Source organism: Chrysochloris asiatica, unplaced genomic scaffold, assembly GCF_000296735.1.
Source record: "Chrysochloris asiatica unplaced genomic scaffold, ChrAsi1.0 scaffold00177, whole genome shotgun sequence".
NCBI classification, from domain to species: domain Eukaryota; kingdom Metazoa; phylum Chordata; class Mammalia; order Afrosoricida; family Chrysochloridae; genus Chrysochloris; species Chrysochloris asiatica.
Window position 1 is genome coordinate 3,305,918 of NW_006408695.1, and position 16,388 is coordinate 3,322,305.

General features: G+C 37.4%; 2 pseudogenes; both read left to right on the top strand.

The window, feature by feature from the left end:
- LOC102833955 overlaps nucleotides 1–3,345 on the top strand; it is a 6,120-nt pseudogene extending 2,775 nt beyond the window's left edge.
- Nucleotides 3,346–8,116: 4,771 nt separating this feature from the next.
- LOC102834356 lies at nucleotides 8,117–8,706 on the top strand (annotated as a pseudogene).
- The last annotated feature ends 7,682 nt before the right edge of the window (nucleotides 8,707–16,388 follow it).

Here is a 16,388-nt window from a genome sequence, read left to right on the forward strand (position 1 = left end):
TAAAAGGGAAACAATTTGTCACAGGAACAGAAGAAAAATGGAAATTCCAAATCTGTCTCTCCCCACAAATATCTTGGGCTTTCAGAAAACACAAATTCTAGCTATTCAAGAGATTTCAGTTCAAATCCAATAGTAAAGCCGTTAAAAAGTACACGTCAAGCCTGAACTAAAAAAAGGGGCTTAAAACACCAAGTATGGGACCAAAAATAAGCAATAACTTGCTAGGCAGAAAATGAAGTGCAAGCTTTTTATTAAACATCTAGTGCAAGTTTCCAATCACAAGGTAATAGGAACACAAGACTGAAATTCAGCACAAGTTATACTGATTAGAAATTCAAATTGGTTCTCTATATAGCAAAGACAGCTGCATCAGATGGTATATATGTTTCTTAATGGACATTTGAATTTATATATATGCTGATCACAAAAATTTATTTGTGGTGACCTGAAAAGTGTTTCGTCAAAGCTGAGAAGATTAAGTATTAATATGTAACTGTCAGATTCGCTAGATGCCAATTTGCAAATCTTAGTGGATCTACCTTTGTTGTTGTTGTTGTTGTTGTTATGTGCCGTGGAGTCAGTTCCGACTCATAGCGACCCTGAACAGAGTTTCCAAGGCTGTAAATCTTTACAGGAGCAGAAAGCCTCATCTTTCTTCCATGGAACAGCTGGTAGTTTCAAACTGCTGACCTTGAGGTTCGCAGCCCAATTCGTAACCACTACGCTACCAGAGCTCCTTAATAAAGCAGTGGGGGGCCGTATTAAAGAGGCAATTGTTGTTATTGTTGTTAGGTGCCACTGAGTTGGTGCCAACTCTTAGAGACCTTGTATAGGGTTTCAGAAGAGTGCCTGATAAGTATGAACCACCAACCTTGCAGTTCAAACCAGCCTTGAGGCGAGTGCTTATCTTAGGGAGTAACAATCTGGACTGCCTGATTTGACTTCCACCTCTGCTACTTCCTAGCTATTAGACCCTGGGCAAATTATTTAAATATACACTGCCTTGGTTTTCTTATCTGTTAAAGGTATATTAATACAATTGGGTTCTCTCTAGAGTTATTATAATGATTGAATAATGATACATATGGAGTGCTTAAAATTGTATCTGATTTGTAGTAACTGTTCAGTAAATGTTCATCTTCAGCACAATCAATATCCTCATTTTATTATTAAAAACAACAACAAAACCCCCCACTAAATTCCAAAGAGATTCAATGCATTACCCAAAGTTAAACAGCAAAATTAGAGATGTTGTTGTTGTTGTTAGGTGCCATCAAGTTGGTACCAACTCATAGCAATCCTATGCACAACAGAACAAACACTGTCTGGTCCTGGGCCAATCTCACAATTGTAGCTACGCTTGAGACCATTGATCCTACCACTCTACCAATCCGTCTCGCTGGGGGTCTTCCTCTTTTTCTTTACCCTTCCCCATACCAAACATGATATCCTTCTCCAGTGAATGGACTCTCCTGATAATATGTCTGAAGTATGACACACATAGTCTCCTGGCTTCCAAGGACCACTCTGGCTGTACATCTTCCATCACAGATCTGTTTGTTCTTTTGGCATCCCATGGCACTTTCAGTATTCTCCTCCAACACCATAACTCAAAAGCATCAGTTCTTCTATTATCTTCCTTAGTTACTGTCCAGGTTTTGCATGCATATGAGGTTATTGAAAATACCATGGCTTGGGTCAGGTGCACCTTCGTCCTCAAACTGACATCTTTACTCTTCAACACTTTTAAAAAGTCTTTTGCATCTGATTTGCCTAATGCAATACATCATTTGATTTCTTGACTGCTGCTGCTTCCATGAGTGTTGATGGTTGATCCGAGAAAAATGAAGTCTTTGACAACTTCGATCTTTTCTCCATTGATAAGAATGTCTGGTGGTCCTCTTTCCAACCATCGCTGAGCGATAGGTATCTCCCGGGACAACTGGCACAAGTGCCACAAGACTGGGGAGCAAGAGAAAGCCCTACCACAAGGAGCTGGGATGTCCAGCGGCCAACACTAAGATTGGTCCCCACTACATACACACAGTACATGTTAGAGGAGGCAGCAAGAAGTACCGGGCCTTGAAGCTGGATGTGGGGAACTTCTCCTGGGGCTCTGAGTGTTGTATCCGGAAAACAAGGATCATTAATGTTGTCTACAATGTGTCCAATAATGAGCTGGTCCACACCAAGACTCCAGTGAAGAACTGCATCGTGCTCATTGACAGCATACTGTACCAGCAGTGTTAGAGCCACTATGCACTGCCTCTGGGCTGCAAGAAGGGAGCCAAACTGACCCTGAAGAGGAACAGATATTAAACAAAAAGTGATTAAAAAAAAAAAAAATCAGAAAAAATACGACAAAAGGAAAAAGAATGCAAAAATCAGCAGTCTTTTGGAGGAGCAGTTCCAGCAGGGCAAGCTTCTTGCATGTATCCCTTCAAAACCAGGTCAGTGTGGCCAAACAGATGGCTATCTTCTAGAGAGCAATGAGCTGGAGTTCTATCAGAGGAAAATCAAGGCACTGAAAGGCAAAGAAAGCCTCCTCCCTCCTCCCTCACATCCAGCAAAGGTGTTTATTCTACAAGAAAAGAAAAGAATGTCCGGTGATGAGGATTTTTGTTTACTTTACATTGAGATGCAATCCATACAAAAGACTGTGCTCTTGTGATCTTCATCAGTATTTTAAGTTCTCTTCACTTTTGGCAAGCAAGGTTGTTTTATCTGCACATTACAGGTTATTAATGAGTCTTCCTACAATCCTGATGCCACATTTTTCTTCATACAACCCAACTTCTCGAATTACTTGCTTAGCATACAGAAACCGAATAAGTATGGTGAAAGAATATAACCCTGTCACACACCTTTCTTAATTTTAAACCATTCAGTGTTCTCGTGCTGTGTTCGAACAACTGCCTCTTCGTCTATATACAGGTTCCTTATGAGCACAATTAAGTGTTCTGGAATACTCATATTTTGCAATGTTATCCATAGATTGCCATGATCCACACAATTGAAAGCCTTTGTATGGTCAAAAGAGCACAGGTAAACACTTTTCTGGTTTTCTCTGCTTTCAGCCAAGATCTATCTGATGTCAGCAATGATACCCTAATTCCACATCCCCTTCTGAATCCGCCTTGAACCTCTAGAAGTTCTCTGTCAATGTATGCTTGCAATCGTTTCTGTATTACCTTTAGTAAAACTTTGATCTCTTTCTGATTTTTGACCCTCTCCCTCAACATTATTGAATAGATTATTTGTTTTTATTTAATTCAGGAAGTGTTATCACACCCTTCCTACATGCAGTACAAAAGTAAGGAGTCCCTGGGTCACTTAAATGGTTAACTGCTCAATTACTATTTAAAAGCTTTGGCAGTTTAAACCCATCTAGAAATGAGTTGGAAGACACACCTGGTGATCTGCTGTGGAGGAAAGATCAAAGTCTTGAAAGCCCTACTCTGAATGCATGGAGTCACTGTGAGTCTGAATCAATTAGGTGACAAATAACAAAAATAAATGACAGGTTTCATTCTCAAACAAGGTCTTCCGTCTCCAAATCAGGTGTTCTCACCTCTTCAATATGTGAATTCTCAATTTTATTTTTAGAATTGTATCTTTTTATATTTGTTCATGAAATAGAGTCATTCTGACATCAGTGATGACAGCAACAACAGAAAAAAAAAAAATCCCACAAAATTTATGGCTATGAATAGTGTAAACATAAATTAAATCATTGCTGAAGAAAGTAAGTATATTCTAAACACAAAGAGGAGAAAAGATCAAATAAAGTACAAAGTTGCCTGTACAAATGGAATTTCCAAGCCCAATATTTTACTAAATCAATGAGATAGCAGCTTCCAAAGAGATTGGCATGGAGGCTTAGTCTGGATCCCTAAAGAAGGTATACTTTCCTGAAAGAAGTACAAAATAGGAATTTTGTGCCACTCCTGAAACAAAGTTTTCTTAGTGTACACCAGGTTCAGTATGAAGTTAAGCTTGAGGAAGAACAACGAAGATTTCTGAGAAATCAGAATCTGGTTAGAAGTTCAATACCTCAGTGAATTATGGAAACTACAGAAAGTTCATAAAATCTGAAATCCAAGACCATTGATTACCTTTTCAGGATCAGTGGGATATAGGCATAAGTCTGAAATAGTGAAGTGACGGATAGTAGCAGTACACTGTTCTAAAATTAGAGAAACACATAGACATAGTCTAATAACTATAGAGATAACTGTAAGTACAAAGATTAAAATGCAGGTGGATCAAGGTAAACTGAGATCTGGAAAGATGAATGTAATATTGAAGCTAGTTCCACAATTGAAGACTGGAAAATTAGAAGCTCTGAGAACAGGATTGCCAATGAGATATATCTTAGCCAAATGTGTTGACACACTTCAGTTTCTTCTTTGCCATAACTGTTTCCATTTTGTGCTGGCTAAATGCTGTTGAGTCAGTTCTGACTCATAGCAATCTTGTATAGGGATTCCGAGAAGCAGCTGGTGGGTTTGAACTGCCGACCTGTGGGTAGCAGTCTAGTGCTGATCCTAAACCACTATTTAAAGTTATGCTTTAAAATTTTGAGCAATCTTTCCACTATTCTCTCCAATTCTACTCAGTGACCTGCAAGAGTTGACTGTCTGGTTTCATCTTAAACTGTATGAAATTCTGTGATTCTGGTTTCTGCTTTAGCTCAAAATGTTTAAATGGAATCTTTATGCCTGAATATGGTCTTTAAGATTTTCTTTGACTTTATGTACAGGTCAGGAAAAACCAATACCCTCCATGGGCTCTTTACTCTCCTTAAAGTACACCCCTTTGTTTTCACTAGACAAGATTCAGCTGGACATAGTGTCTTGTTAGTGGTGTAACCAAAACTGTTTATTAGCCAGACTCACATTCTGGTCCCCAAAGTGCTGTGCGAAGCTTCACTTTGTTGAATATATAAGCTTATATTCTATGAGCCCTCTGATTCTTTTTTTGTTGATCAGATACTTTTTCTTTAGTTTTATCCTGCTTGAGGCCGTAAAGTTTCTTCTAGTTGTGATGTTATGTCTTTCACGTATTTTAGAAAAGTTTTGATAAGAATTTCTTCAATTGTCATATGCTCACCATTCTCTCTCATCAGTCCTCTTATACACCAGTTACATGTATGTTAGTTTTTTTGTTTTGTTTTGTTTTTCTGTTTTCACTCTGCTGCATATATGCCTTTTTGCTACTAACTGCCGTCAAGTTGGTTCCAACTCATAGTGACCCTAGGTACAAAAGAATGAAACACTGCCTCTTCCTGCACCATCCTCACAGTTGCTGGTATGTTTGAGTCGATTGTTCTTACTACTGTGCCAATCCATCTCATTGTGGTCTCCTTCTGTTTTGCTGTCCCTCCAATTTGCCAAGCATGATGTCCTTCTTCAGGGATGTGTCCCTCCTGATAACATGTCTGAAGTATAAGAGATGAAATCTGGCCATCACGACTTCTAAGAAGCATTTTGGTTGTACTTATTCCAACACAGATTTGTTTGTTTTTCGAGCAGTCCAGGGTGCTTTTAATATTCTTCTCCAGCACCATAACTCAAATGCATCAATTCTTCTTTCTTCATTGCCCAATTTTCACATGCATATGAGGCTATTGAAAATACCATGGCTTGGGTCAGGTGCACCTTAGTCCTCAAACTGACATCTTTACTTTCAACACTTTAAAGAGGTCTTGTGCAATAGATTGGCAATGCATGATGCATCATTTGATTTCCTGACTGCTGCTTCCATGAGTGTTAGTGGTGGATCCAAGCAAAATGAAATCTTTGACAACTTTGGTATTTTCTCCATCTTTCATGATGTGTGGTTCTGTAGGATAAGCACTGAGCCACAAGGTAAGTTTTAACAGCGAGGGAGATGTTCAAACCCACTAGGCTATAGAGGATCGCTTTGAGTCAGAACTGACTCGATGGCACTTAACAACAACAAAAAATTATGATGTTATTTATTAGTCTAGTAGTGAGGATTTTTGTATTCTTAACATTAAGGCGTAACACATACTGAAGGTTGTGGTCTTTGATCTTCATCAGTAAGTATTTTAAGTGCTCTTCATTTTAAGCAAGCAAGGTTGTAACACTTGCATATCGAGCGTTGTTAATGACTCTTCCTCCAATCCTGATGCCAGGTTCTTCATATAATCTGTCTTTTCAGATTATTTGCTCTGCATGTATCTTGAACAAGTATGGTGAAAGAATATATCCCTGGCACACACCATTCCTGATTTTAAATGATTCCCTTTGTTCTATTTGAATGATGGCCTCTTGGTCTATGTACTTGTTACTCAAAAGCATGATTAAGTGTTCTGGAATACTTATTCTCCTCTATGTTTTCCATGGTTTGTCATGATTTACATAGTCAAAAGCTTTTGCATTTATGTTTTCTTGTTGTTGTTAAGTGCCGTCAAGTTGTTCTGACCTATAACAACCCCGTAAATGGTTTCCGAAGAGCAGCTGGTGAAATTGAACTACTGACCTTACAGTTAAAATGGCTTTGCAGTCTGGTGCATTAACCCATAGCGCCACACCAGGACTCCATATATGTCTTAGAGATAGACATTTTAAAAAATAATTTTTCTTTTGTTTCTTCAATTAGGATATCTTAAAATGACCTGTCATTTGTTGTTTGGTTTCTAATCTCCTTCCAATCTTATCTGTTTAAATGATAAATTCAGTTTGGTATTATATAATTATTCAATTTCCACTTAATTTTTTGATATAAATTTTAAGAGTCTGCATAATTATTTAGCTTGTCTTGTATTTACTATGTATGAATCCTAGTAATTTTTGAGTCCTTCTCTGGTAATTATGCTATCTGAATAACCTATGGTTCTTTACATTTATCTACGTTTTTTCTCTAATGTTTTGATTGTTTGATTCTGTTTTTACCATATTTTGTCATTTTTAATTTGAGTCAAATATTTTGGATAAAATACCTGAGAGGTTCTAACATTATATTCTTTCCATGAGAACTAATATTTCATTGGCTATTAGAGGGGTACCAGCAAATACAAGGACCAATTTTGGTTACATTAGGTCAGAACTCTCAGCTTTGCCCATAGTTTAAATGCATAGCCTTTGAATAAGTGCATGGTCCTTTCTCTTGGGCATAGCTCTTCTGGGGTCACAATTAAAAGCTCTGAATATTTTCCAGGGCCCCGCCACCTGACCTGAACTCCAATGTCCATGTGTCTAACACTTCATGATTACTTAAATCTGTTCATGATTTCAGCTTCTATGCTTCCGTGTTTCTTCTGGACTCATTTGTTCTATATTTATAGCCCTGCACATGCTCAGATTTTGAACTGAACAATAGCTTCAAGAAATATGTATGCATGTATTGGAGTTCATGTAACACAGTATGCACTTCTCTGTGATTTTCTATCTCAAGTTCTAGACACTTTGGTAGCCACAAACTCCAACCTTTGGTGTCTGCGTTCAGAAAATTTATTGCTTTCTGCTTGGACTCTTCATCTCCTACTTCATGCTGCCTTATAATGAAAATTGGGAAATTCTTCTAGGGTAAATTTTAGCTCAACACTTATGTTTTTACCCTTCCAGCGACTATAGCCCTCAAATCATATCTTCATTGTTTGCACTTAAATGACTTAGAACACTTATCTTATGTACATATTATTAAGTTATTTTGCCCTCAACATAGATATTTGTCCACTATGAAGTATTCTGTCACTTCTGGAATGCAAGTTTATTAGAACATTTTTAATATACTGATTAATGTTAATTTTATAAACCACACAGTAATTTATTTTTAGCTTTAATTATTTAGATTTTGAACAGCTTACAAAAAGGCCATTTATGAAAATGGTTTATGAACAATAAATAAAAAATTTAGTATCAAGCAGAAATGAATTAAGCAAACATGTAAACCAGAAAGGTTTATGTTTCTGTAAATGAACTTCATATTTACTTAGTAATACCAAAAAATTTACATAATAAATATGAATCCAAATTTCACATTTGTATGTAGTTATTTTTAATATATATGTATAATTAACATTTACCTGGTTAATGGATTGGAAGAGATCCATATATGTACACATTCCAAAGAGAAGTGACCAAACAGAATGTGGAAATCACCAGAGAAATCTCAGGATCTGGGTAAAATCATGGCTGACATCCGTGCCCAATATGACAATCTGGTTCAGAAGAATTGAGAGGAAATGGACAAGTACTGGTCCCAGTAGATTGAGGAGAGAACCGCAGTGATCACCTCTCAATCTGCTGAGATAGGAGCTGTAGAGATGACACTCACCAAACTGAGATGGATAGTCCAATCCTTGGAGATTGACCTAGACTCAATGAGAAATTGGAAGGCCAGCTTGGGGAACAGCCTACAGGAGATGGAGGCCTGCTATGCTATGCAGATGGAGCAGCTCAATGGGGTCCTGCTGCACCTAGAGTCAGAATTGGCACAGACCCAGGCAGAGGGGCAATGCCAGGCCCAGGAGTAGAGGCCCTGCTGAACATCAAGGTCAAGCTGGAAGTTGAGATCACCACCTGCCACAGGCTGTTGGAAGATGGGGAGGATTTTAGTCTGGATGATGCTCGGGACAGCAGCAACTCCATGTAAACCATCCACAAGACCAGCACTTGAAGGATCATGCATGGCAAAGTGGTGTCTGATACCAACGAAACCAAAGTTCTGAGACGTTGAGGCAGTAGAACCCTGGTTCTACTTTGAGGAATGAGAGGTCAATAAAAATTTGAGGTCAATGGAAAAAAAAAAAAAAAAAAAAAGGCTTCAACAGTACATTGACAGAGAACTGCCCGAGTTTCAAGCCAGATTCAGACCAGGATGTGGAACAATGACTGATGTCAGTTCTTTATTGAAAGTAGCGAATACCCGAACGATATTTACCTATGGTTTATTGACTATGCAAAAACCTTCTACTGTGTAGATAATGAAAAGCTACAGATGACATTGTGGAGTATGTATATTATGGAAAACTTAATTTTTCTCATGTTGAAACTATGCATAGACCAAGAGGCAGTTGTTCAAAAAGAACAAGGGGACACTGAGTGGTTTAAAATTAGGAATATGCTGAGCAAACAATTCGAGAAGCGGGATTATATGAAGAACATGGCATCAGGATGAGTCATTAACAACCTGCAATATGCAGATAGTACAACCTTGCTTGCTGAAAGCGAAGAGCACTTAAAATACTTACTGATGAAGATCAAAGTACACAGCCTTCAGTGTGGATTGCACCTCAAAGTAAAGAAAACAAAAAATCTCACCACTGGATCAATAAATAATATCAAGATAAATGGAGAAATATTTGAAGTTGTCAAAGACTTCATTTTACTCAGATCAACCATCAACACTCATAGAAGCAACAGTCAAGAAATCAAATCACATATTACATTAGGCAAATCTGCTGCATAGGAGCTCTTTAAAATATTCGAGAGCAAAGATATCAGTTTGAGGACCAAGGTGTGGCTGACCCAAGACATGGTATTTTCAATAACCACATATGCATGTGAAAGCTGGACTATGAATAAAGAAGACCATAGGATAATTGATGCATTTGAGTTATGGTGCTGGAGGAGAATATTAAAAGTACCATGGACTGCCAAGGAACAAACCAATCCTTGTTGGAAGAAGTACAGACAGAATTCTCCCTGAAAGCAGTGATGGCCAGATTTCATCTCTCATACTTCGGACGTATCATTAGGAGGGACAAGTCCCTGGAAAATAACATCATGCTTTGTAAAGTGGAGTGTTAGGTCAAAAGAGGAAGACTCCAATGAGATGGACTGCCATTGTGGCAACAGCAATGGCCTTAAGCATAGCAATGATTCTGAGGTTGGCCCAGGACCGGGCAGTGTTTCATTCTGTTGTGCATAAGGTCACTATGAGTTGATGCTCACTTGATACACCTAACAACAACAACAAATATTTTTCAGTAACCTTTAAGAGAGGCATTGAGGATACAAATATATTTTTTCTAAACACTAGTTTAATAAATTTAAAATCCTATATATAGTCATTTTGAGATAGTCATGCCTGTTACAGGGCACAGCTGGCTTTCTAAGACAAATATCCATGTGTTTTCTGAATGAATAAATAATTGAATGAATCAATGAACAAGTACATTTATTTTTGCCCTAGACTTTAGGACAATGATCACCTCACAGATGCAGTTAAATGACCCTACTTGTAGTATTTGGAGGGTCTGGTGGGTGATGAACCAGGCATCTTCGTGTTCTGCTTTCCAGCTTCATCAGCATATTTTATAAGCCATTGGTTACATTATAGTGGTACCTCAATGAACGAAGCTTTTGAAAACAAAGCTCCTTTATAATCAAGTTGGCTGCATTCACATTAACTCATAAAAATGCAAAAGCACACTATCCTGTATCACTCAGCTCAGTGACAATGTTCCAATTAAGTTGCATGTATGTGCATAGCAAAATACTGTTATGCACAGCTACTGTTGGCACATAATTAATAGCACTGATCCCAGTAATCCTGTGGTATTGTTTAGCTTGTCCTCTCCCCTTGGCAAAAAAAATGTTTTAAATAATCTTTTCTCATTTAATGGCAGTATTTCCTCCCACACTAGTGCTTTACAACCTTTAGTTCTTTAGCTATTTATCTCCAGACCTATGAAAATATGAGCTGGAGGTTCTGTGTATTTATACTGGGTGTGTCTGACTACTCTCCTTTATGCACATATTAGTATTGTTATTGTTAGGTACAGTCCCACCTCATAGTCATCCTATGTACAACAGAGTGAAATAGTTCCTGGTCCTGAGTCATCCTCACAACTGCTTCTTAGGTTTGAGCCCACTGTTGCAGCCATTTGTGTCAATCTGTCTCATACATAGAATGTCTTCCTTTCTTTTCGCTGACCCTGTACTTTATCAAGCATGATGTCCTTCTCCAGGGACTGGTCCCTCCTGACATTGTATCCAAAGTACGTGCACTAAAGTTTATCTACCCTCACATCTAAGGAATATTCTGGCTCTACTTCTCCCAAGACAGATACAGATGTTTCATTCTTCTGGACGTTTATGATAGAGTCAATATTGTCCACCATCACCATATTTAAAGGTATCAATTATTCTTTGGTGCTCCTTATTGTCCACAATTGGTATGCATATGAGGTGATTGAAAACACCATGGTTGGGGGTTAGGTGAACTTAGTCCACAAAATGACATCTTTACTTTTTAGCACTTTAAAGAGGTCTTCTGCAGTTTATGTGTCCAGTGCAATACTTTATTTGATTTCTTGTCTGCTGCTTCCATGGGAGTTGATTGTGGAATCAAATAAAATGAAATCCATGACAATCTCATTCTGTTCTCCTTTAATCATATAATTGCTTATTGGTACAGTTGTGATGATATTTCTCTTTAGGTTGAGGCGTAATCCAGACGGAAGTCTGTAGTCTTTGATTGTCATCAGTCAGTGCTTCAGATTCTCTTTGCTTTCAGCAAGCAAGGCTATGTCATCTGCATGTCCAGGTTGTCGATGAGTCATCTTCCATTTCTGATTTCACATTCTTCTTTACATAGTATAGCTTCTAGGATTATTTGCTCAGCACACAGACTGAGTGAATGGAGAATATAAACAACACTGACATATACCTTTTCTGATTTTTAAACCACACAATATCCCCTTATTCTATTTGAATGACTGCCTCTTGTTCTATGTATAGATTCTACATGAGCGCAGGTATGTGTTGTGGACTAGCCTTTCTTCAAAATGTCATTCATGATTTGCTAGGATCCACACAGTTAAATGTCTTCACATAGACAGTAAAACATTTTATACATATAAACATTTTTCTGGCATTCTCTCCTTTCATCCACAATCCATCTGACATCAGCAATGATCTCCTTTGTTCCACATCCACTTTCGTATCTGGCTTGACCTTCTGACAATTCCCTGTTGATGGAGTGATGCAACTATTTTTTAGTTATCTTCAGCAAAATTTTACATATTTGTGATATTAATGATATTATTTGATCATTTCTGCATTCTGTTGGATCACATTTTCTTGGTTGAGAACAAATATGGATCATTTTCAGCTAGTTCTTCTGAATTTTTGTCATAGATGACTGAGTACCTCCAACATTGCATCCATTTGTTCAAACTTCTCAGTTGTCGTAAGCTTCCTAAGGCCACATCTCGTGATAGTGCTGAAATAGGTAACAAGCATTTGAGATACAGCACTGGAAAGAGTACTGCATGATCTAAATACCAAAGGCTACCTTGCCGGCTCAGCTCATGCCCTTCAACAATCAATCATTTTTGCTGAGATTGTTTCCACATTTATAAAATGAGAATCTTGGAGACCTCCAATATCCCTTCTAGAATGAAATTTCTATTATTTAAAATCTGTAACGAAAGGGAGATAATTTATTATGTATTTCTCAACTCCAAGAGTTAGGATTATTGAAAAGGTGCATTCTGATATTGCTTTTTTATGGGTATGAATCACCAAAGAAATATATTTCTTTGATAAGATTTCTCTTGAAATATAAAGGAAAATTTCTCTGGGAAATGTAGTAGTTCTTTTAAAATAAAGAGAGAGTCAAATAACTAGAAAACTAATTGATGCAGTGCAATGCCACCTGTATCTTCTCAGAATCTGGGTAGAAATTTCAAGAGCTCAGATATGCATCACCAATTCTTTTGTCTTGTTTCTGTAATCATCCAAACATACAACAAAATGTAGCATCCATCAACCTGTGTCCCTGAGTTTCTGTGATGATCAGAATTCTCTTTTCCAGTAAACTTTGGACACATACTGAATGAGGAAATTTTTTTTTTTTTTTTAGTACTAAACTACTGAAAGGCTAACAAACTGATCAGAAATATAAATTGTCAAACCTTACTTCTACCCACTCTGGTTCTCCTGCCTTTCCCAGCCCTAGGCACTTGCAAAGGTGGAATAAAGAAATCAAAGTACATAATTTGATGCTACCAGATTTGTACCACTAGAAAGGTAACACTAGGCATTTTGCCTCTAACTCATCAGAGAGAATACACCAGAGCTGTCTCTTGTTGTTGTTGTTGTTGTTAAGTGCTGTTGAGTTGGTTCTGACTCATAGTAACCCTCTATAGGGTTCCTGAGGAGCAGGTGATGAGTTTGAATTACTGACTTTAGGCCTAGTGTTTTGCCAGAAAGAGCAAAGGTGAGAGATTAAGAGGTATTTAATTTTCATGCACATTTTCAATGATACTATAATATGTAAATATATTCTCTCTTCTTCTTTCCAGCCTCTTCTGGCATTGCAGAGTCCAAGAATACCGGACTAATTAGGACCTTATGAGAAATGTTAAATGTTCCCCTGATGTAGAATCTTAAGCATCCTTTTCCAAGTGAAATTAGGTTTTGTTTAAACATTTTCTTTGACAGGGAACTCACCTACTCAAAAGTCAGCCAGCTCCTTGCTTTACAAATAGCATCTACTCCGATATACTTTTTTCCCCCTTTATGTTAAAATGAAATATGACTCACTATAATTTCTAACCAATAAGATAATCAAAATTCTACCTCATAGGGCCTACTAATCCTTATAATAATTGAAGATATCTAGGATAGCCCCAAACATGAAATTCCTTGAATTCTTCTAAAGAAAGAACTTGAGTCACAAAAGAAGGTTGAAAAGAAGATGACAATTATGAGAATGTGAAATGGTTTACAGGTAGCCACAACATTACTATTATAATGTTATTATTGCAGATGGAGTGAAAAATAGGTAGCAAGAAAAAAGTTTAACTCATCAAATCTGCAAGAATAAAAAGCCATTGACAAGACCTCTAGCTTGTCAGGAGAAAAGTTCAATTCCACATGCTCCTTGTCTACTTCTCTTCCCTCTGACTTCCTTTGTTACTAAGGATCTAAAGTGAAAGTCTTTGTGGCAAGAGTACCAAAGACTACAAAGAGAGAGAAAAAACAGTTAAGTTACTAAGGTAAAGCTCAGAAAGGATGGCTAATATATAGAGGATGACACATTTCAGTAGCAAAAGAGCCTTTTTCAGGTAGAAAACTGAGCAACATCTAACATGGAACAAATACATCTTTTTGTTCATAATTTGGATCATAAATAAAAATGCAAAAGTTCATAATGAGGGTGATGAGATCAACAAAAGAACATAGGAAAGACCTAGGGATTTTTGAGAGTGATGTGGCTATAACTAGATAATACAAGTCAAGGCTGTGTTTATGGAAGGGTGTTTCAAACAAAGGATTCATACATACAACAGTGTTATGGTCAGGTCATATGGTTTTGCCTATTTGTTTCAAAATCCCGAAAAGTCTTAGGATGAATGTCATTAGGTGGCAAAGTGATAAAATCATGCAATAAGAAAGACAAATGAAAGCTTTTGAGGGTATTCAACCTGGATAAGAGAGAACTCTTGAGAGAAAGAAGAGTTAGAACTAGTAACTATGGTAGCAGGCTTCAGGAAGAAAATAATATGGTTCAATATAAAGAAGGACTTCATAAACAGTGAGGACTATCTAACAGTATAATAGGACATTGCAGATAGTATAAAAAAATTTGACTGAACAATCTGTTGCTGGGACTGATTTAGGGCTAATTCAGGAAACTGAATTTAGAGACAGTTTGGTTTGGTATGTTCTTCAAATATATAAACAGATCGGGATCAAGATGGTATCTTGAAGTTTGAGTTCACTGTAGTTTTAAAACAAGACACATCTAAGGAGGAGAAAAGACACTAGAATGAGAGGCCTGAGCTCTACTTGTTGTTGTTGTTGTGTGCCGTGGAGTCAGTTGCGACTCATAGCGACCCTACACAGGGTTTCCGAGGCTGTAAATCTTTACGGGAGCAGACCGCCTCATCTTTCTCCCTCAGATCCGCTGGTAGTTTCGAACTGCTGACCTTGTGGCTCGCAGCCCGATTCATAACCACTATGCTACCAGAGCTCCTTTAGTGCTTCCCATTAAACAGCTGAGTGACCTTAAGCAAATTACTTTCTTTTCCGAATTGCAGTTCCTCTGACTAGGAGAGATTTGGACTTAGATCAGTTTTTTTCAGATTTAAGGTATTACCCAGAAGTAAAAATGATTAAAATAAGTTAAATTGTAAAACTGTACTTAAATTGAAGTGGGGTAGGGACCTTTCTTCACTCCAAAGCTTCTAGAAGTAGTTTTTGAGGAGGTTCTTCATAACTCCTCAGATTGTCCAGGGAGTATGTGATTCAACATTTTCTATATCATAGAACCTACAAGACTCAGGACTTTGAGAGTTGTCAGAAACATTAATTCAGAATTTAGAAAATTTTAGCACATATTCAGACATCATTTTCTGAACTTGTTCTTCATCATGTCTCTGAGTCCTTACTCATTCTTTCTCTCTGGTCTGGAATATCCTCCCACTTTGTAGTGGCCAAGTCCTATATACCCTTTAAAATTCAGTTCAGATTTCCTCCAGAAAGACTTCCTAAAAAGTCCTTCATTCCCAACTTTATTGAAATGTCTTGAAACACTACGCTATAAATGCTTATTTTGTTAGCCCCAAGAACTATAAACTGCTTGATGCAGTGAGTCACAGATTCACCACTTGCTGATTGTGTGACCTTGGGTAAGTAACTTAATTTCTTTGAGCCTCAGTTTCCTAATTTGCAAAATAGAAAAGGCTATACTTCCTCAAAAGGGTTTTTGTGAATATCATATGTGACAACATATGCAAACATCTGCGACAAGGAACAATTTAAGTTATTAACTCCATCCATCCTTGTCTTTGTCCACAGAAAAGCAAATTTAAACATTTTGAGAGGAAGATATTGTCACTAATTGTGACTTAGATATCGCTACTACCTTTCTTCCTTTGATTCAATCATCAAGAAATTGGTTAAATAAGGAGAAGAGATCAGTAATCTCACTTATTAGCTTTATGTAATGGGCATTTACATATCTAATGTAATTTGATCCTCACATCAACCCCTTGTGGTAAATATTATTCTCTTTCATTAGTAGCTCAGAAAACGGACGCTTAAGGATTAGGTGACTTGCTCAAAGTTACTCTCTAGTCGGAGAGGCACTGAGATCCAAAATTTGTTTTTGCTTATTCGAAACTCACGCTATTTCTATTCTGTCTTGCTGTGTAAGTGGAGCCTTTTTGGGTTCTGTTCTTGGGGATGTCTTTTTTTTGATATCCCATGCAAGTAAAGTTTTACTAAAGGTAATACAGAAATGGCTGCAAGCAATCATTTGTAGTTTATAATTTTTTTTCTTTCCCTTTAACTTTTTATTATGGATTGAGTGACAGTTTACAGGGCAGATCATCAGTTTTACATTCAACAAATCATACACCTTGTTTCATCACAATGATTACTTTCCCCTCCATATACCACCAC